The 22,750-nt window shown below is 37.6% G+C and overlaps 1 pseudogene across 1 annotated transcript in view; it reads left to right on the top strand.

Moving 5' to 3' along the window:
- LOC145636804 (putative disease resistance RPP13-like protein 1) overlaps window positions 1-21,214 on the top strand; it is a 34,029-nt pseudogene extending 12,815 nt beyond the window's left edge. The window contains exons 4-12 of the transcript XR_014114146.1: window positions 2,296-2,540; window positions 2,996-3,191; window positions 3,296-3,412; window positions 3,973-4,377; window positions 5,183-5,394; window positions 6,073-6,156; window positions 6,255-6,514; window positions 15,822-16,117; window positions 17,137-21,214. The product of XR_014114146.1 is annotated as a putative disease resistance RPP13-like protein 1 (transcript). The remainder of the gene's footprint in view (window positions 1-2,295; window positions 2,541-2,995; window positions 3,192-3,295; window positions 3,413-3,972; window positions 4,378-5,182; window positions 5,395-6,072; window positions 6,157-6,254; window positions 6,515-15,821; window positions 16,118-17,136) is intronic.
- The last annotated feature ends 1,536 nt before the right edge of the window (window positions 21,215-22,750 follow it).

Genomic DNA, 22,750 nt, shown 5'->3' on the forward strand with positions numbered 1-22,750 from the left:
AAAGGGTGGTTCAAGCAAAGCACTCTATGGGACCTTCCATATTGGAAACATCTGCTTGTTCGTCACAACTTAGATGTCATGCACGTTGAAAAAAACTTTTTTGATCAGTTGATTCACACTATAATGGACGTGAAAAAGCAATCTTGTGACACCCCATCAGCTCGGAATGACATTGCTAAATACTGTAAACGGCCCCAGCTACATCTTCAAGAGGATGATAGAGGAAAAGAATTCATGCCAAAGGCTCCATTTGCTCTTGACAAGGCTCAGAGAAAGGTTTTGTGTGAGTGGGTCAAACAGCTGCGGTTTCCTGATGGTTACGCTTCCAATTTGAGCCGATGCGTTGATTTGCAATCAGGTAAGTTACATGGAATGAAAAGTCATGATTGTCACGTGTTCATGGAGAGGTTGTTGCCCACTGCTTTGAGAGAATTGCTCCCTACCCATATATGGAATGCAATTACAGAGATAAGCCAATTCTTTTGCGATTTATGTTGCTACACAATTACAGTTAGCGACATGGAGCGATTGGAAAAAAACATAGCTGAGATCCTGTGCAAGCTTGAGAAGGTTTTCCCCCCATCTTTCTTCAACTCCATGGAGCATTTACCAATTCATTTGCCATATGAGGGCAAGTTATGTGGACCTGTTCAATATCGGTGGATGTATCCTTTCGAAAGGTAAATCAAAGGTCCTTTCTCAACTCTTACTTTCATCTCTTTCATTGATTTCCGTTACTTATACTTCTACGGCTACATAAACATAATTACAGGTTCCTCAATCACCTGAAACGAAAAATTGGTAATAAGGCTCGTGTTGAAGGTTCCATATGCAACGCTTATCTCACTGAAGAGATATCAAACTTCTGCTCCAATTACTTTCAGCCCTCAGTTGACACAAAAACACGAGATCTAGGTCGAAATGTGAATGCTGATGTGGAATCCCCGGCTGACAACGATGAAATCCCAGAGCTGTTCACGGTGGATAAGGGTCGTGTGTCAAATTTGGGTAAAACTCGGTATTTAGATGACAAGGAACTCGAACGTGCTCATTTGTTCGTTTTAAGAAATACCGGCATTCTTGGTGAATACGAAAGGTATATATGTTTACGATAAACTTTTGAAAATCCCTTTAATTTAATATAATTGCTGCAATGATTAACCATGTGTCATTAATCTATTAGGCAGTTTGAGGACTACATTCTTAGTACTCGAACTTATTTGCGTCGAGAAGATGTCATGGAGAAATGCGAAAGTGAATTCCCTGATTGGTTTCATCACAAGGTGATAATACTTTTCGAACATTGCATCTCGATTAATTTGTGATAATATAATATAATATATTTCATTTCAATTAGTGTGACGCTTGTATTCGTAACGGTTATAGGTGAGAGAACAAAAACCAAGTTCCAATGTGTTGCGAGCATTGTCTATGAGGCCTTTCAAGCGTGTTCGAACTTGGAACCAGATATTTGTCGGTGGCTTTAATTTCCACACACAGTCCTATGGCAAACACAAATCTACGATGAATTACGGGGTGTGTGTGTCAAGTGAGGACGGTGGAGAGTACTTTGGCATTTTAAATGACATAATTGAACTTGTCTACACCGGTCCCGAAAAAGAGTACAAGACTATTTTGTTTAGTTGTAGTTGGATAGATTGTGGTAAAGGAATGAACATTCATGAACAATACAAGCTTGTCGAAGTAAATCATACTAAGAAGTATCCCAAGTATGATCCATTTGTCTTATCTTACCAAGTATCTCAAGTGTATTATGCATCTTACCCTAGCCTTAAACGTGATCGGGTTCAATGGTGGGCTGTATTTAGAACTCAAGCAAGGTCGATGATTGATGCTCCGGTGGATTTAGAGTTTTTGCAGGGTCCTTCCCCACAAGTACATGCAACGCTTTGTCCACCAAATGACATTCCAGACTATGAACTTGATAGTGATGATGATGATGACGATGGCTTTATTATCTCAAGCGATGAAGAAGAAGAAGAAAGCATTGGCTCCAGTGACAGTGACGAAGAAGAGGACATCGATGTATTTTTAGATGACACTAGTGATAGTAATAATGATAGTGATAATGATAGTGGTAGTAGTGATAAGAGTAATGAAGAGGAGAATATGTAGTTACTCCTTTTACTATTGTCTTCGAATGTTTAGTTTTTAATGACTACTCGGATTTGTAATATTGCATTACATTTTTGGTCTCATTTTATTATTTTAATGTCTTATGGATCTAATTTATGAATTTACAATGTGCGATTATGGTACTAATAACTTTTTCAGGTGGTCATCATGGGAGGAGGAAATAAAGGAGAAACGTCCAACAGGAGAAAGTCTAAGGGGAAATCTCCGATTGTACGTGTTGACGAGGATGAGTCAATGGAGGAAGCGGAGGCATATGATTTGGGGGCCTCTCAAGAAATCGTCAGAAATGTACAAGGGCAACAGGAGCAACAGCAGCTTCAGGAACATGAGCTACAGGACCCGCATCCTAATGACTTGCTAGAGTTGGACCCTTCCACACTTTGGTGCGTATGTATTTGTATAATGAAATATCCTTAAATTCGTATTTACTTTGATAAAGTGAATTTGTATTACTTTAACCATGTTTTGTTCACTTTTTGTTGATTATCTACTTACACGAATGTCTATCCTTTATTATAGGTTTGATGATAGGCCGGTGAAGAATGTGCTCTCCGACTCGCTAACCGGCTACTATGTTCAGCCTTGGAGGAATTATGGAGAGGTTGATGAAGATTCGAGAGAGCACTTTTGGAACTTGTTCAATGTATGATAACTTTAACCTAACATAATACATGTTTTATAAATTATATTGATGGAGTTGAATTTTGTAATAAAGACATTTTCTTGATTTGCAGAAAAAATTCAAGTGGGCACCTGAGTTAAACAACCAAGTGAAGGACACTTTCGAAGAAAAGTTTGCAAATCGCCTACGTGATACGTTCTATAACATCACACACAGGCTGAATGGTCGCAAACCAAGATGGCTTAATAAGGATGTCCACGAAGGCATGATGAAAATTGTTGCCACCGATCCAAAATATCAGAAGCGGTCGGAACAAAACAAGAAGAACCGAAGAGGCGGATCCATGGAAAATGTCGTTGAACCGACCCACTTTCAAGGTTCAATGTCATCTGTACAACATGCTAAAAAGATGGTAAGGTTACTACAATATGTCCAGTAACAATTATGTCATTTGTCTATTAATGAATTTTGGTGGGCTAACATGTTTTCATTGATTTTCTGCATGTACATATAAAGGCTGCAAAAAACCAAGGCCAATTACCAAATGCCCATGATCTTTTCTTGAAGACACACTTCAAGGAAGTGCCTGGTAAAGGCCAAGTGGCTTCCAACAACAAAGCAAAAAGGATTGCGGTAAACACTTATTATATGAGTTGAAATATGGCAAATTAGCAAAGTAGAACTCAATATATGCTTATTTTGGATGATTTTGGATGAGTGAGGGTTGAAAATTGACATTTGTGCTTATTTCTCTTAATTTCTATCCTTAGGCACTTAAAAGTATGTGATGTTGGAATGTTATAAGAAAGAACGAGTCCATTTGCTTGAAAACATAGAAAATAGGCATGGTTTTAGCCATATAGGCCAAATTTGGATGATTTTGGATGAGTGAGGGTTGAAAATTGACTTATGTGCTTATTTCTCTTAATTTCTATCCTTAGGCACTTAAAAGTATGTGATATTGGAATGTTATAAGAAAGAACGAGTCCATTTGCTTGAAAACATAGAAAATAGGCATGGTTTTAGCCATATAGGCCAAATTTGGATGATTTTGGATGAGTGAGGGTTGAAAATTGACTTATGTGCTTATTTCTCTTAATTTCTATCCTTAGGCACCTAAAATTATGCGATATAACTCCATATTGTTGGTTGTTTTTTTAACAATATTTTATTTTATCTTCAATATTTTGTAGGACACCTACCAGAAGAAGCTCGAAGAAACAATGAGTCAGGGGATTCAGAAGAGTCCCAATGAGTTGTACTGGGAGTCGGTGGGTGGGCGCAATAAGAAGGGGCGTGTGAAGGGACTTGGCCAAAGTGCAGAGCTCTACTATGGTAAACAGGGTCGAGGTTCCCGTTCTTCACAGCAATACACGCCGTCTGTCATTTCTCAAATGCAAGACCAGATGGAACACAGGGTGCAAACTCTCCAAACTCAAATGGAAGCCCGAATGGCTGAAATGGAGAGGAGATACAAGGAGAGTTTCGATGAGATGATGAGTCGTCTCAACAACAACGACTCATGTTCCACCATTCATCCTCAGCATCGAGACCCTAGGAACGACTCGGGTGGTGGTGGAGCAGGCCAGGGTTTCCAGGCGATTGCGTAGCTTAGCTTTAGTCTAGCATAGAATCACTCTAACCTAGCTTTTGTTTGGTATAGATACCAAAATGTGGACTATCTTTTGTACTAGGACATAATTATTATATATATATGTACATAACCCTAATTTCGTAGGTCGGTAATTAATTTTTTAAAAACAACAATTTTAGGACTCAATATTTATTTTATTTTTTTTTGTCGATTTATCATTAAAAAAATTCAGGTTTGAAAATGCAGAAAATTACAAAAATTTGGTTTGGGCTGGAAATACTATTTGCGACGGAATATTTCGTCGTAATCTAAGGTTTGCGACGGAATATTCCGTCGTAAATAATTATTTGCGACGGAATATTCCGTCGTAAATAATTATTTGCGACGGAATATTTCTGTCGCAAAATATTATTTACGATGGATAATTTCCGTCGCAAATCTTAGATTACGACGGAATATTCCGTCGTAAATAATTATTTACGACGGAATATTCCGTCGTAAATATTTATTTACGACGGAATATTCCGTCGTAATCTAAGATTTGCGACGGAAATTATTCCGTCGGAAATTTGCGACGGATATTCATGAAAGACCAATTCCACGTCCGACGCTTTTATTTCCGTCGTAAAGTTGGTTTACGACGGAATTTCCGTCGTAAAAAGGCCATTTTCCTACAAAGGCTTTTCCGACAACCATTTACGACGGAATTCCGTCGTAAACCAACTTTACGACGGAATTTACATAGTTTACGACGAACGTTTTCCGTCGCAATTTTGCTGTTTTCTTGTAGTGTTGATGTTTGCTATCAGTCAGGGATTTCAACTAGAAAGGAGGTGGACATTGGATTATCTGGAGGGAACGACGTGGTCCTCAGACTTGCAGACGTGTTACTTTATTCTTGGGATCGTGGTCGCGATGTCTTTGTTGACTTGACAAGATCTTCTCCTTTGACACAGTCTGGGCTATCTAACTTTGTTCCTGGACGGGTAGTGACTGATGCAGCCAATCAAAAGCAGATCAAGTATGAATCCAATTGTCAAGCAATTAGATATGGCTTCCTTCCTTTCTCTTTCTCTTCTCTTGGGGAGTTAGAAAAGGAGGTTGTTGCATTGCTGAAGCGAATGCAGAAGTTCTCGAATACTCAGGACATTGGGACACGTGCTGCAGCTCATATATTCACTAGGATAAGATTTGCTATAATTAGAGGAGTAGGGGCCCAGATTGTATCTCGGCTTTCCACTAATTTTTTGTAGGTTGTATGACTTTGTCAATTTTTGAGATGATGATAAGTAACGGTGCGATTAGGTTGCGATTCCTCGTCAATAATCCGGCAGCAGGTTCCACGTTAGTTTTCCGGCAGGTTCATCGGCGGCTTCTGCAACGGTGGTCCGGCATACATAGGGGCAGCAACGGCTCTGTTTTCAGGCGGTTTCCTCGTTCACTTTGGTGCTATTTTAGAGCGTAATTCAGGCAATTTTCTGGAGGTTTTCAGGCAAATTTACTGGCGGTTTTTGGTGCAGCGTCGGGTTCCTTTTTTTTGGTTTATGGTGATCGTCATAAAGCGGTTTTCTACTCAGGTTTGTTTTCTGGTTTGATCTGGCAGTTTGTGGGAAGTTTTGGGGTGTTTTTGGGTGCAATTTCAGGCGATTTTTAGGCGAAAATTGGGTGTGTTTCCAGCGTATTTCCTGTTGTGTTTCAGGCGTGTTTACTTGCTGTTTTCTGGTCAGTTTTCTGGTCGGTTTTTGGGCAGTTTGGCAGCCGTTTTTTTATCAGTTTCGGGAAGGTTTTTGGGTTGTTTTCAGGTGCAGCTTTTCTCGCGAATATTGGTGTTGTTTTTGGTTAGTTAGAGGAGGTTCTTTGTTGGAATCTGTTTTGGAGCAGTTTTGGGGCTGTTTTGGAGCAGTTTTGGGGCAGTTTTGGAGCAGTTTTGGGTGCTGTTTTGGAGCAGTTTTTGGGGCTGCTTTGGAGCAGTTTTTGGGTGCTGTTTTGGAGCAGTTTTGGGTGCTGTTTTGGAGCAGTTTTGGGTGCAGTTTCTGGTGCAGTTTTTGGTCCAGTTTTGGCAGCTCTTGGGTGCTGTTTTGGAGCTGTTTTGCAGCAGTTTCTGGTGCTCTTTCGGGTGTATTTCAGTTTGGGTGGTGCAAGTCAGCTATGTTGGCTGACGTTGTGAAGTTTCATTGTCCCTTTGTGGGTCTTAGTGGTTGTCAAGATGGGAGTGGAAATGGCCTTACTCGACGTTCTCTAATCAAACATCTTAGTGATCGTCATTGTTGTATCGGTGCGCGAGATATCACCCGACATTCTCTTACTTCTAATTTGGCTGTTTATAATGAGGCAGAAGTTACTTTTAGGAGTATGGGGATTTGGTTATGTGGAGTTTGCTATAAAATGCACACGGTACGTATTAAGTGTCGTCATCGTGGGGATGAGGATGTGTCACCCCCTGATGAAGGAGATGGTGTTGTTCGTTTTGTGCTTCATAATTTCACCAAGCCGCAATCTCCTTCTTCTCCTGCTCGAGTTGATCATATGGATGGATTGGTGCAAGATCATAACGGTGGTTTTGATGTGGCCCTCCTTGATTGTTTATTCTCTAAGGGGTTTCGCTCTGTTAAGTCTATCCCTCCCAAGTGTCGTTTGGGGTTTTCTCGGGTTCTGAAAGGTGCTCTTGATAAGGTGATCTCTAAGCCTGATGACATTTCTAATTGGGTCTCTTTGTTGGTGTTACCTCTTTGCATCCTTAAAATCTTTCGCCCGCGGAGTAGTCGTGAGTCTCGGTCTTCGGTAAGACGTCGGCATCAAGAAGAGAGTATTTCCCGTGCTATTTGTTCTTGGAGTGTAGCGGGTGGTAATTTGCAGCTTGTGAGGGAAATTTTGGCAGAGGATTCTCCTACTTTGTCGATGGTTGATGATGAGGACATTGATTTGGAAGAGCGTAATATTAAGCAGTGTCGTAGGAAGATTTGCGATGGCCATTACACTGCTGCGGTTCGGGTTCTTTCTTCTTCAGGCGTTGCACCTTATAATGACGCCACTCTTGCAGATTTACAGTCAAAGCACCCTTCATCTCCAGCTCCATCCCTGCCTGATATACCTATTGATCACCTTCATCTCATTACGACTTCTGCTGTTGTTTTGGATCGGATTAGGAGTTTCCCTCGTGGCACATCATGTGGTAGGGATGGTTTGCGTGCTCAACATCTTATGGATTGCTTGAGTGGTGCGGCTGTGGCAGTATCAGATGAGTTGGTTGACTCTATTACTGGGGTGGTTAATCTCTTTCTAGCTGGGAGATGTCCTATGGAATTAGGAGAGTACATTGCTAGTGCTCCTCTTACGCCACTTGTCAAGCCCGGTGGTGGTATCCGTCCTATTGCTGTGGGTACGGTTTGACGGCGTCTCGTTTCGAAGGTGGGTGCTGTTATGGTTGGTCAGTCTTTAGGGAGTTACTTTGATGGCCTTCAATTTGGTGTTGGGGTTTCTTCCGATGGTGAGGCAATTCTTCATGCGGTGAATCGGTTGATTGAGGACCGTGGTTCTGATGTTGGTTTATCTATGTTGTTGGTGGATTTTCAAAATGCCTTCAATCTGGTTGATCGTTCGGTCATGTTACGTGAGGTACGTCGTCGTTGTCCGGGCATTTCGCGATGGGTAGAATTCTGCTATTCTAATCCAGCCAGGTTGTACTATGGGGACCAAACCTTATGGTCATCTCAAGGGGTGCAGCAGGGTGATCCCCTTGGTCCTTTGCTTTTTTCTTTGGTTTTACAACCCCTAGTGTGTAAAATCAGAGAGACTTTTGATGTATGTCTTCAGGCTTGGTATTTAGATGACGGCACGATTATTGGTGACACTTTGGTGGTGGGGCAAGTTCTGCAGTTGATTATGGAGGAAGGACCTCGTTCTGGGTTATGTCTTAATGTGGAAAAAACTGAAGTTTTCTGGCCTACAGAAGACCCTCGAAGCAGGCTGTTGGGTGTCTTTCCACCTAATATTGCTCGACCTTTGCGTGGTGTTAGGTTGCCTGGAGGTCCCACTAGTTCCGATTCTGGATTTAGTGGTGAGCTTGTGATGCAGAGGGTGACCAAGACTATTGCCCTTATGGATAAGGTCGCTATGCTCGATGATCCTCAGTGTGAGCTGTTGTTACTTAGGGCATGTACTGGAGTTTCAAAACTCTACTTTGCATTGCGTACTTGTCCTCCTAGTACTTTTGAGGTGGCTCAGCGCACTTTTGATGCAGCTCTTCGATCTTCCATGGAGCGTATTGTTACTGCTTCGGGGCCGGGGTTTGGTGATTGGCAGTGGCGACTTGCCACCTTACCATTTGCGTTTGGAGGGCTTGGTGTTTATTCTGCAGGTGATGTTCGTCACTATGCTTTTCTTGCTTCTCGGTTACAGTCTGCTGGGTTGCAGACACAACTTCTTCGACATGCTGGCATTGTTGGTCTTGGACGAGCCTTTGAGGATGCGTTGAGTCTGTTTAATGGAACAGTGGAGTCTGACATTTTGAGTAATCCTAGTGAGGTCGCTGCCCCTAAACTCATGAAGAAATTGGCAGATATATATTTCACAAAGGTTACCGCTTCTGCAGAATCTGCTTATTCTTTAACTCCTCGACAATCAGCATTATGGAAATCACAGCCAGGTGATCACACCTCTGCTTGGCTTCGGGCGGTTCCTATTTCAGGGTTGGGTCAGACGATGAACGCCAAGACTTATCGCTGTGTGTTGTCCTATCGGTTGGGTGTACCATTGTTCTCTATCTCGACGTTGTGCTCTGCTTGTTCGAGGGTTTTTGCTGGAGATATTTTCGGTGATCACGCAGTGTCTTGTGCTGGTATTGTGGGTATTAAACATCGGCATAATGTTGTTCGGGATACCCTTGTTGATGTTTGCTATCGTTCTGGGATTTCAGCGAGAAAAGAGGTTGACATTGGGTTAGCCGGAGGGAACGACGAGGCCCTCAGACCCGCGGATGTGTTACTTTATTCATGGGATCGTGGTCGCGATGTCTGTGTTGATTTGACAGGGTCTTCTCCTTTGACACAGTCAGGGCTATCTGACTTCATTCCTGGGCGGGTTGTGGCTGATGCAGCTCATCGGAAGCGGGTTAAGTATGAAGCTCGATGTCAGGCGATTAGATATGGTTTCATTCCCTTCTCCTTTTCTTCGCTTGGGGAATTAGAGAAAGAGGCTGTTGCGTTACTGAAACGGATTCAAAGGTTCTCGACGACGCAAGACATTGGGGCTCGTGCTGCAGCTCATATCTTCACTAGGGTAGGATTTGCAATAGCTAGAGGAGTGGGGGCCCAGATTGTATCTCGGCTTCCCACTAATTTATTGTAGGTTGTATGACTTTTGCTTTTGAGATAATAATAATAATAATAATAATAATAATAATAATAATAATAATATTAATTTTTTTAAAAAAATAATAATAACAACAACAATCATATCATATAATAACTAATATATAAAGCTAAACTTTTAGCCAGGTCAAGAGACAACGACACTTGGTGTTCCAACTTTTTTCCAAGTGTCGCGACGTTTGATAAATTTATAAAGACTTCGTAGGATAAAAATATTAATTTACCATTCTATATTCAATCAAATTTGGATAGAATTTTAGGATAAATTGTTATTTTAGAGTTTTATTTTCAATAAAATATGAATATTTCATATATATAAATTGAACTATAATTTTATTCAAAAAAGTATTAGATTATAACTCTATATAATTATCATTTAAATTTATTTTTTTATATCATAATATTTTTTTTGGAGCAAATCATTTAGTTCAAAATGTACAACATCTTTATACTATATTCTAATCAATTAAATAATATATTCTTCACTCTCTAATATAATTTTAATACTGTGTGTAGAACTGTCAATATGGTCGGGTCATGGGTCATTTCGGATAGAGTCATTTCAACTTACGAGTAAAAAAATGTTCAACCTTAGCCCAAGGTTGTGGCTTCTGGTCAACCCAATAGGCTTTTAAAAAAATTATTTAATTTATTTTTTTGCTAATTTTTAGAAATTTCGAACATATCATGCTTAATTTGCTATTTGTTTTTTTTAAATGTATTCAATCAAACATTTTAATCAATATTCTTATTAGTTATTACATGCTTATACATAGTTTAAATTGTTTCAATGATACATTTTAAAATTTGACGAATGAAAATTTATCTTAAAATTCAATAAATAACCCGAGTATCGCACGGACATAAACCTAGTATAATAAGGGCTATGTTTTGGTTGTGTACAAAAATAATAACGATAACATAAGGAAAATTTGTTAAAAATAATACACACTTTGAGTGATCCGCTAAAAATAAGTTAAACTTTTGATTATTTCTAAATAATACAAACTTTGGTAAGTATCCGCTTTAAACATGTTATAACCAGTTCATGACTTGATTAGTAGGTTTATCGGACACGTGTCGTTATTCTATTGGTTTGACAATTTAATTTGATTTTTTTCATTTAATTTTTTTTTATTTTTTAAAAGATATAAAATAAGATTTATTATTATTTTAGAAATTAAAAAAAAAAAAATCATAGCCACCTACTCAACCAGCCCCCCACCCTGCCAAGACAACAACCGCCTTTGACTGACGGCGTTCACCAACCACTATCCCTGAATTCCGGCGAACACCAATCCAGTCCCCTAACCCGATGCCGACCTAGCCCTCTCCCCCCCCCCCCAAACCGCCGCGAAATCCCATAAAATCAGCCTAAACCGCCGGGAATGAGAAGAATTTGTTTCGGGCAACGATGGGAAGAGGTTTTGTTGGTGGAGGAAGGGATTTCGTGGGGAGGGAAAGAGATTTCGGTGATGGTGGTTCCGGGGGAGGAGAATGGGGTTTCGTGGGGAGGGAGAGAGATTTTGTTGATTGTGGTTCAAGGGAGGGGGGGCGACGGCGACGGCGACGGTAGGTATAAATAGGTGGCTGGCCAGCAGTGTATCTGGCTGGCACTGCCGGGGGCTTGGGGACGGGAGCTGTTGGTGCGTGGGGGAAGAGGGGGTGGCTAGAGGGAAGGGATGGGTTTTTTGGTTAATTTTTTAAATTGTTAATTAATTAAGATTAAAGCTTTAATTAGAAGTTACTTAAATTTTTTTATGAATTTATCAAATACATAAAAATGGTAACCAGTTTTTTTAGGTTCTAGGTTAATAATCTCATTTAAAGTGGATACTCCCTAAAGTTTGTATTATTCAGAAATAATCAAAAGTTTGACTTATTTTTGGCGAATCACTCAAAGTTTGTAATATTTTTGACAATTTTTCCTAATAATAATGATAATTGCCTACATACTTGGGACAACGCTCTTGCCCACATACATGTATAATAATGGAATACATGTATAATAATGGAATTACCATATGCAAGGATTAATTTTACAGTAATGACAATTCATGAAATCATATAACTAATATATAAAGCTAAACTTTTAGGCAAGTGATGAGGCAACGATACTTGACGTTCCAATTTTTGCCAAGTGCCGCGCAACGTTTGATAGATTTAGATAGACTTCATACGATAAAAAAAAAAATATTAGTTTAGAATTCTATTTGGATAGAATTTAAGGATAAAATTGTTAGTTTAGAGTTTTATTTTTGATAAAATATAAATATTTCAGATGTACAAATTGAATTATAATTCTAAAAAAATATCATACAAATTTATTTTTTATATCATAATATTTTTTGGAGCGAAAGAAGTAGTTCAGAGCGTGAAACATACATTTTATAATATACGTAGTATACTAATTGGTTAAAATAATATACTTCATAATCTTATAGAATTTTGTTGCTATGTAAACATGTCAATTAGGGTTGGGTCATGAGTTATCTCGGATTAGGTCACTTCAGGTCAAGAGTCCAGAAATGTTCAACCCTTGCCCAAATTTTGGGTTTGGGTCAACTATACAGGCTTTGAACATTTATTTTAATTAACTTATTTTTTGCTATTTTTTTTTTTTTTTAATGTATTAAATCGAACATTTCTACCAACATTATTATTAGTTATTACATGCCTACTAGCAGTAATTATTATTATTATTTTTAATAAAAAAAGTTAGTCAAAATTTTGTTTAAATAGAATAAAAAGTGTATTATTGTATTATTGTGTTAGAGCTTACTAGTTGCCTAGTGATTAGAACATTACCTTATCAAATCAAAGGTCATGGGTTCTAATTAGAGCTGTCAATTCGGGTCAACGGGTCGGGTTTGAGTCGGGTTAGCGTGGGTCGGGTCATCTCGGGTCGGGTCAATACGGGTTAATGTCATAACATATGCAGGTCGGGTTCGGGTGGAAAAATAGGTCGGGCTAAATTCGGGTCTTTACGGGTTTAAACGAGTTAGGGTCGTTCTCGGGTTCAGTTCAAGTCAATTATTTACGGGTTATAATCAGGTCGGGTCATTCTCGAGTTCAAGTCGGGTTCAGTTCAAGTCAATAATTTGCGGGTTATAATCAAGTCGGGTCATTCTCGGGTTCGAGTCAGGTTCGGTTCAAGTCAATAATTTGCGGAAAACATGTTTTATCCTTGAAATTCGTCCCTAAAAACATGTTTTGAAACTAACCTCTTAAATTTCAAAGTGAAAAATTAAAGGAATAGAGTTAAATTAGAATTCAATTTCCGTTCCAATACCAACATGAGATAACGACCTATACATATTGATTCAATAACAAGTCGGGTTGAATTTGGGTCGGGTCAATAACAAGTCGGGTTGATACGGGTCGGGTTTGTAACAGGTCGAGATGAAATTTGAGTCGGGTTTGTAGCAGGTCGGGTTGAATTCGGGTCAGGTTAGAAACAGGTCGGTTGAATTTGGGTTTTGACGGGTTAAAACGGGTTTGGGTCAATTTTGGTTAAGGTCGGGTTCGGTTCAGGTTAATAATTTACGGGTTACATTCGGGTCGAGTCGTCTCTAGGTCGGTTAATGTTCGGGTTCGAGTCTCAAATACTCAGGTCAACTCGGGTCTAGGGTTGGTTTCAGGTCGGGTTAGGTTGGATTCGGGTCACTATTTTTTCAGGTTCAGACGGGTCGGTTAATAGGTCGGCTTAGGGTCGGTATTTCGGGTCGGATCAACTTTTGACAGCTCTAGTTCTAATCTATTGCCCTACAATCTATTTTTTAAAAGTTTGATCACACTAGGCAAGATTACATTTCTACATAAGATAATGAAATTGATGATAAAATAATATATGCTTACAAAACTTGAAAATTAGTCAAGTTTAAGTTTAACATTCTTTTACATGTATTAGTATACTCGAATTATTAGTATTTTGGATCATCCTATTTGATATGAAAAAATCTATCTGATTCCAAACCTATTATAGAAGGGAGAATTTGTTCACAAAAACCTTTTAAAGTGATCTTGTTGTTCAGAAAAAACTTTTAAAAAATTTTTGGTTAGGAGAAACCTGTTTATAAATTTTTTTTATTCAAAATAACCAAGTGGCACTTTCCGTTGTTGACCAGCCTTTTTTCGGCGTTGACCCTTCTTTTTCCCACATGTGTGTGTCACATGCCTCCTATTTTTCTAATCACACCCCCTTTTCCTAGCTAATTCCACTCTATTTTCCTTTAATTAAACATTCTCTTTCCTCTCCTCTCTATCTGTTTCTTCCTCTTCTCTCTTTCCTCTCTGTGAACCAACCATTGTTGGAGCTTAGTTAATTCGAAGCAATTGAAGGCTTTCCCAACAAGTTTCGACCAAAGATAAGTGCTTAATTTATTAATTTCTCATGTTTTCAATAGTTGATAAAAAAAAAAAAATAAATAAATAAAATTAGGGTTCCCCCCTTTTAAAATTTTTCAATTTTGCAACAATAATGGCTCGAGGTGGTGAATTGAGGTGTGGTTGTGGCTTTCGCTTCTTTGAATATGACACTGTCCGCTTCGCTCTGTCCATAACCATGGCAGAGCAGAAGAGTAAAGCATCAACGTTATGTTTACATCATAAATAAAAGAAAGAATCAATCTTAAATTAAAGTTACTATTTTTGGATGGTTGTAAATTGAATGCAGGTTCACATCTTCATTGATGATGTTGCAGCCATGGAAAAGAAGAGATTAATGGCCTTAATGTTTGTTCATAGAGAGATGTGATTTGAGAGAGGAGAGGAGAGGAGAGGTGAGGAGAGGAGAGAAGGTGTTTAATTGGGGGGAAAATAGAATGAAATTAGGAAAAAAGAGTGTGATTAGAAAAATAAGAAGCACATGACATGCACATGTGGGAAAAAAGAGGGTCAACGCCGGAAAAAGACCGGTCAACGACGGAAAATGCCATTTGGTTGTCTTGAACAAAAAAAAAAATTATAAACAGGTTTTTCGTAGCCAAAAAATTTTTAAAAGGTTTTTCTGAACAAAAAAGTCACTTTAAAAGGTTTTTCTGAACAAATTTTCCTTATAAAAGATCTAAAAAAAAAAAAAAAATACTCGTACGAGGTTATTGTTTAAAGTCTTGAATAGGGGTAATATTTAATGTATTTTTTGAATAATAAAGGTTTGACAAATATGATTGTTAAGTTATTTTGAGGAATAACTCAAGTGGTTAGAGCTTTCCTCCCGATTTCAGGAGATCTTGAGATTGGCTCTCACCACCTCCCTAGTGGCTCTCTAAACACCAAAAAAAAAAAAAAAAAAAAAAAAAGGTTTGACAAATATGATTGTTAAGTAATTTTGAGTCTTGATATTAAGAACATTCTTTCACAAATGTGCTTGAGTTTTTATTTTTTATTTTTTATTTTTTTTTTTATAAATAAAGGCGTTGATAAAAGGGTTTTAGATGGTACGATGCCCAACCATCGTAAAAATCCTGGCTCTGCCACTACCTACTAGATACCAAATCGTCACAAAAGCACATCAATTCCTAACTAATTTTGTATCAATGATGTGTTTAAATTTAATATATAGATTAAAAATTTATCTTAAAATTCAATAAACAATTTGGACATCGCACGGGGCACAAAACTAGTATGTTTTTAACTGTGAAAAATAATTATGTCGAGTTACTTCAGATCAGGTTGGTTAGGACATTGGATCAATAATCCGAATTAAATTTGAATCGGGCACTTCAGATTCGGGTCAATTTTAGATCGATCACTTTTTGGGTCACAAGTCGGTCATTTAAATCGGGTCAGAATTGCAGTCAAGTACATAGTATAAATCATAATTGAACGTTGTGACTTTGTGAGTGCACTTATCCATTCATTAATTCAGATCAATAATTCATAAATCATTTTTTCCTTCTTCAATTCCTACCCTTATACCCCAAACTAAAATAAACCAGTCAATTTCAATCAAAATCACTTATTTTGCAAAAAACATAAATTTCTTTTTAAAATATCAAAATTGGAAAATAGTAGCTGGTCAAGGATGGCCATAGGTGAGACATTTCTGTCTGCATTTCTGCAGGTGTTGTTTGAGCAGCTATTGACAACCAATTCTTGAAGTTGATTGGTGGTGTTGATTTGCCGAAAACAATCAAGAAATGGAAGATACAACTTACTCGTTTGGAAGCTCTTTTAGATGATGCTGAACTGCAGCAATTTCATAGCAAACCTGTTAAGTTATGGCTGAATGACCTCCAAGATTTAGCTTACGACATTGAAGATATCTTGGATCATTTTGCTACCGAAGCTCTAGGTTACCAGTTGAACAAAGCCGAAGAAGATGAAGTTAATGTAGTAATTGATTACTCACACCATGGGATTCTAAACAACATGGTTTGGACTTCTTCCTACTTTTGTTACTTTTTGTCATAATAATGCTAGCTACGTACATACAATTAGTAGTCATAGTAAAGCTAACCCATATCCGATTACTCGACCCAAAGCCTGTAATTTATCTGAAACTGTTTAGCCTGATTTTGGTCCGACCCGAGCCACTCCAATTTGGTAATTAATGTTTCAAATAATGACGGTTCTATATCATACTTCTTCAGTTTCTGTGTAGTTGCAACATACACTTTATCACGGTGTTTTAGAAAAGTTGAGCTCACCTGATATAATACACTTAAAATGAGGTTAAGAGGTTGTTAGGTGTATAATCAAGTGGGTCATAAGCTTAAAATAAAGGTGATAGTACAACTTTCATTATAAAAACCTTCCTTTTATAATGTGTTGTAACTATTGTGACATTTTCACTTTAGCCCTTTAGGATAGTGTTGCAACTATAAAGAAACGAAGGAAGTATATCTTTACCTATCCTATAAAAACTCAAACCACAAGGGTCAAGTGTCATCCCTTGTATTGTAAAAAAAAAAAAAAATGTCATCCCCTCTTTATTCATTTTTTAAAATATAGTTTTATTGCTAATTCAATAATATTGATGAATCTCATTGTTGTGATTTTGAACGTGTGATATGGTGTTCAACTCTTCTCTCCCAAACACACTACATTTTCTCATATGAAAACTACGCATATAATTATTGAAAAATAATATTGTAATTTTAAACCGATTTTACTTAATATAACCTGTGCAAATGCACGGGCCAAAAGACTAGTTTTGTCATAAATAAGCAAACTTGCAAACCCAAAATTAACATAAATGAGATATATCCGAAAATGACTAGAATAAAACAATCCAATTAAAATAAAGTTTTTTTTGTTTTGGTCTTGTACAATTCTTGCTAAAGAGGCAAGGCTGCTTAAAATAAATGTAGTTTAAGATGCTTATAGTTAAAAGAGGGAAAAATAAGGTTTCAATAACTAATGGTATGCAAATTCTTAAATTCATTGATCAGGTGCAAACCATTTATGCAAGTAGTTCAAAAGCTGCACATAGTCTCTCCACCTTACTCAAACCTGTTGAGCAAGACATTCGAGACAAGGTTGATGACATTACTGAGCGCTTGCTAGACATTCAGGACCAGACGCATAGTTTGAGCTTGACAGCAGCACACATGATGCAGCACCAGACCCTCCAGACAGAAACTCTTCGAAGCCAGAGAGTAACAACTTCTTTGGTATGCAAGGTTTTTGGAAGGGATGAGAAGAAACAAGAGATAATTAACACTGCTACTGAAAGATGAGCAAAGTGCTGAGAATTATGTTGTGATTCCTATTGTTGGAACAGGTGGCATTGGTAAGACGACCCTTGCTCAGTATGTATACAATGACGAGCAGCTGAATGGTTGCTTTGATACTAAGGCCTGGGTGTGCATCTCAGATGTGTTTGATGTGAAAAGTGTCACGAAAGATATAATCAACTCGGCCACCCAGAGCTATCTTTTCGACTGTAGCAACCTAGATCAGGCACAAGTGAAATTGCAGGAAGTGCTTAGAGACAAAAAATTCCTTATTGTTCTTGATGATATATGGAGCGAGAAGTATGATGATTGGTACAACCTACAGGAACCTTTCCAACACGGTGCAAAAGGAAGCAGAGTGATAATGACTACCAGAAATGAGAATATTGCAAGGATGATGATTAATAATCCAGCGCTATGTAATATCCCCAAGTTAGAAACTTTGTCCAGTGATGACTGTTGGCTTATATTTCAGCAGCATGCAAAAGTGGAGTTTGACCTCCCTCAGATGCGAGATAATATTATAGAAAAGGTCAATGGATTGCCTTTGGCCGCAAAAGCTCTAGGAGGTCTCCTTAAAAGTATCCCAGACAAGAGCCAACGCCGAAAGATATTAGAGAGCAGTGTTTGGGGTGAGAAGAGCAGTGTTTTACCAGTTCTAAGGCTGAGTTACCATCATATGCCATCCTATTTGAAGCGTGTTTTCTCTTATTGTTCTGTACTTCCAAAAGATTACAAGTTCATGGAGATGGAAGTTATCTTACTATGGATGGCTCAGGGCTTTCTACCAGAAACCCAAAATGAAAGAATGGAAGATATGGGCCATAAGTACTTCAATGATTTGGTATCAAGGTCGTTATATGAACAAATTCCGTCTGATGAAGGAAAGTGTATCATGCATGACCTCATCCATGATGTGGCTCAGTTGGGTGCAGGTGACGTCTGTTATTTAATGGATGCCAAGAAAGATATTCCGAAAAGAACCCGTCATTTATATATCACCGAGCATGTTCAAACATTGACAGATCTAATAATGGCTCCCCAGTTGCGGACTTTTCTTTGCAATTCCTATTTGATAGTTTATAATTTGAACTTCATCCAAAGAATGTGTTACATACGCGCCTTACTTCTAGTTTCAGATGAAATTGAAGTTCTGCCAGACTGTGTTGGTGATTTAAAACACTTGCGCTACCTTGGTATAGAATTCAAAAGAATGAAAATGTTGCCACAATCAATCAATAATCTTTGGAATCTCCAAACACTATGCTTGAAAGGCTGTTACAAACTTGAGAGGGTTCCATATATCGGATCACTGAGTAAACTTCGCTACATGTACATTAGTGAATTTTCTTTGAAGGAGATGCCGCTTGGAATTGAGAAATTGACAAACATGTAGACTTTGGAAAAATTTGTGTTGGCAACGGGAAGTGGGTATAGGGTAAAGGAGTTAGAGAGGTTGAATCAACTCCGTGAAAGATTAATGGTTTCTGGTTTGGAAAATGTAACAGAGGTTGCGGATGCACTTGATGCCCAATTGCATAAAAAAAAGAGTCTTGATGGGTTGTATATGAAATGGGGAACTTATGTAGATGAGGTTGATGACAAGACTAATAGAGATGTGGCTGAGAAGTTGCAGCCTCACATTTCCATCAAAAAATGTGAGTTAGATGGGTACATGGGCTCGACATTCCCAAGTTGGTTGGGAGATCTCTCTTTCAGTAACATGGTAGACATCAAGTTGAATAAGTGTCAAAAATGTGAATGCTTGCCTCCATTGGGGCAGCTACCCACATTAAAGAGTCTTTGGATTGAAAAAATGAATGGTATTAAGGAGGTGGGTCTTGAATTTTATGGGCATTGCTCGAATCCTTTTCCATCTTTGAAGACTCTGTATTTTTATGGTGTGAAATCCTGGGAGAAGTGGGTGCACCCACCAGTTGAGAACAACAGGGCATTCCCCATCCTTGAAAAGCTTTCTATTAAGCATTGTCCATCATTGCAAGGTGATCTACCTCCTCATTTGCCTTCTCTTAGAAAATTGGGAATCATTGAATGCAGGCGACTAGAATCCTTGGAATTGAAGAATTTGTCTTCCTCAACATGTCGTCTTGAAGTAATCTATGTTAAAGGATGTGAGTCTATCGTCTTTATTGGTCATATTCCCTTGACTCTACAACCGTTGGAGATTGATGATTGTGAGAAATTAGGATGTGTAGATTATGATGAACAAGCTATAAATCTGTCTGCTAGAAGTGACAACGAGAAAGCCCTAAAGAGTGAACAACCTACAAAGGTTTCTTTGGAGCTTCCTTTTCTCACTGAATTGAGAATAGAAAGATGCCCAAGTCTAAGATCATTACAAGAAAACCTGCTTCTTCCAGCTTTACAAAATCTTCACTTGTGGGATTGCAGAAATATGGAAAGGCTTCCCGCTCAATTGCACAATTTTAACTCCCTCCAACGATTTTATATTAAAGAATGCCCTAAAATCCATTGCTTAGCAGAAGGTGGTTTACCCAAAAGCCTGAAATATCTTTACATTGAAGAAGTAAATGTAAAGCAGGCGGTACGAGAGTGGGGATTGAACCTACTTCAATCACTGAAGGTTCTTACACTTAAAAATGTAGGCAGCTCTCTAGACTCAGTAGAGTGTATACCGTGCCCATATCTTTCTCTTCCCTCTTCCTTGTCTGAATTAAATATCAAGGGATTCCAAAATTTGAAAAACATATCCTTGCTTAGCAATTTAACCTTGTTTATAAATTTATCAATTAAAGATTGCCCAAAATTCCACAACTTCCCTCAAGGAGGTTTGCCTAAAAACCTGAGAAGTATTTTAATTTGGGGAACCAACATAGACAAACCAATAAAAGAGTGGGGATTACACATTCTATCTTCCCTTGAATCTCTTATACTTGTAAATGTTGGCAGCTCTGTTGATACAGTAGAGTGCATTACCTGTTCTGACCTTCCCTCTTCTTTAGAGCTTTTAGAGATAGAGGGTTTCCAAAATTTGAAAACAATATGTTGTTCTACTCTTCCCAGGCTGTTCTTACTCCATATCCGCTCTTGTCCCAAATTTGAATCTTTCGGTGACGATGGCCTTCCTCCACGCATTAGTTTCATCTCTATTAAAGACTGTGGTGTAATAGAACAACAGCTGAGAAGTGATCCCAATGGTGGTATACAAACAGTGAATGGAAAATTTTCGCTACCTCTGTCTTAAAAATCAACCAAGTTCAGCCCATCCAAGTAAGTGTAATAAGTTTTACATTTTTACATCAACGTACATTTTAATACATCTCACATCTGACAGCATGTTGATACAAGTATACAACAATTATTGGAACTTCACTGAAGCAAAAACTCATACATTGCTTAGTATAAATTTAAACATTTGAAGCTAATTGTATATGCTGTTGTTGTGAGTTTTGAGTCTAATTAATCAATCATAGATAGAATATGTTTTGACCTTTTTTTTTTTTTGGTATATATGATTGTACATAGTACAAATTTGTATGCAATGGATCAGTAAGTTTAGCTATATGAAGGTGTTTTCTGTAACAACATATTCTTTGGCTTATTTGTTATTTTCAGTTATTCCATGCAGTGGCTTGATGTCTAAACTAGGCTGATTTTAAAATTTCAGTATATATGCTTGCTCTTGAGGCTTGGACATTGTCTTGGTTAAGAGATATTTTTCTTAGGAATTGGAGCACGTAAAATCTATAGACCATACAGTTAGTACAGTACATTGTATTGCCTCTTTGCAATTTTTAATTTGTATTCTTAAACAGATGATTAGTATAGAGTTCTAGAAAAGTGTAGGAACATTATATCAATGTCGCCTTTGTTTTCTTTTCCTAAATTTGTCAAATGAAAGTGGTGGAACAGAGAACTTGATCAACCAACTAGCTGCACATACTTGCATAACTTTCATGACATACTACAATTTAACTTTCAGATCTTTCACAACATAGTACACATCTTTCATGACATACTACAATTTGATATCAGGTACATGACCTTCAAGTGCAATCGTTTGCTCATATTATAGTGCTAAGAACTCAAGAAGCTGTAAAGCCTAGCAGTATTAGTAACATCATATCTACCAGTTTAAGGTATTGGAAAAGCTTATCTTGCTTCCAATTTCAATTTAAGATGTATTTTTTAGTGTTGCTGATGGTGATCGGAAGTAATATGCTACCTGATATAAATTTTAACTCATGGCATGTGTTTACTCTGAAGATTTTTGGGTTATTTTTATGGCTTCTTATCATGTTTATGTATAACCTTCTATTTCTGAACTAATTCCTTTATTCTTTCAATTCCTTACTTCTATTGTTGAATGGGTTTTTGTCATTTTTCATATTGGGAAAATAGAAAGGGTGCAGATAAAAATATAAAGGAAGTATATTTTAAGTACTCAGGTAGCATGTTCATCTGTTCTTGACTTTTGATAGTTCATTAACAACCATGTTCCATGTTCTCTTCTTTTGGAACATGTTTTTGCAGAGGTATCTCTAGCAATTGAAGCCCTTTGCCAAATTTTTTGTCCTGATTGGCTGATCATTCCGCACTACTACAATGTTAATTTAACTCTTAGCCTATTAATTACTATGAACCTCCTTTGCTCTGTTGGTAAAACTTTATCCTGCTTTTGTTTCCCGCATTTAGAATTTCCTCTCTATTGATGATTTGATGGTTTCTTGTGAGTTGTTGAACTCCCACTGATATTTTAGTCTTCATTCATGATTTCATATACCCAGCTTAGTAGTCCCTAACTGATGCTTGTTAATTCACTTAGTTGTTACCTTTAGCATCAAAGCTCATGCATTTTTGTAAATTCTGACTTGGATTTTATATACTAATAAAGTGAAATCTATTTATATATGAATGCAACTTCTTGCTGATAAAAAGGGCTACTAAAGGATTATAATCTTTCTGCAAAAAAGAAAAAAAAAAAAAAGGATTTTAAGCTAACTTGGATTTTTATGTGTGAATGCAGCTTCATGTTAATTAATAATTAGTATTTTGGTTATGCTTAGACGTACCAAGTAGAAACTTGTCAAAGCTAAAATGTTTTCAAGCTTACACTGCTAATTCTAGTGTGATTTTAGTACCTGACTACCTGTGATATTTTAATGTGTTTGCAGTACAAATTCTGGGCTGTTCATATATATATTTATCAGTTAAATAGTTTCAACAAGCTGGGTTTTCAATACAGATTATAGTATTTCAAATTCATTAGGGACTCTTATCTGTTAAATTCCATTAACTCTTGAGATTCATGTACAAATTCGGAGTCTTTTATAATTTGATGTAGGAT

Source organism: Chenopodium album, chromosome 6, assembly GCF_948465745.1.
Source record: "Chenopodium album chromosome 6, dcCheAlbu1.1, whole genome shotgun sequence".
Classification (NCBI taxonomy): domain Eukaryota; kingdom Viridiplantae; phylum Streptophyta; class Magnoliopsida; order Caryophyllales; family Amaranthaceae; genus Chenopodium; species Chenopodium album.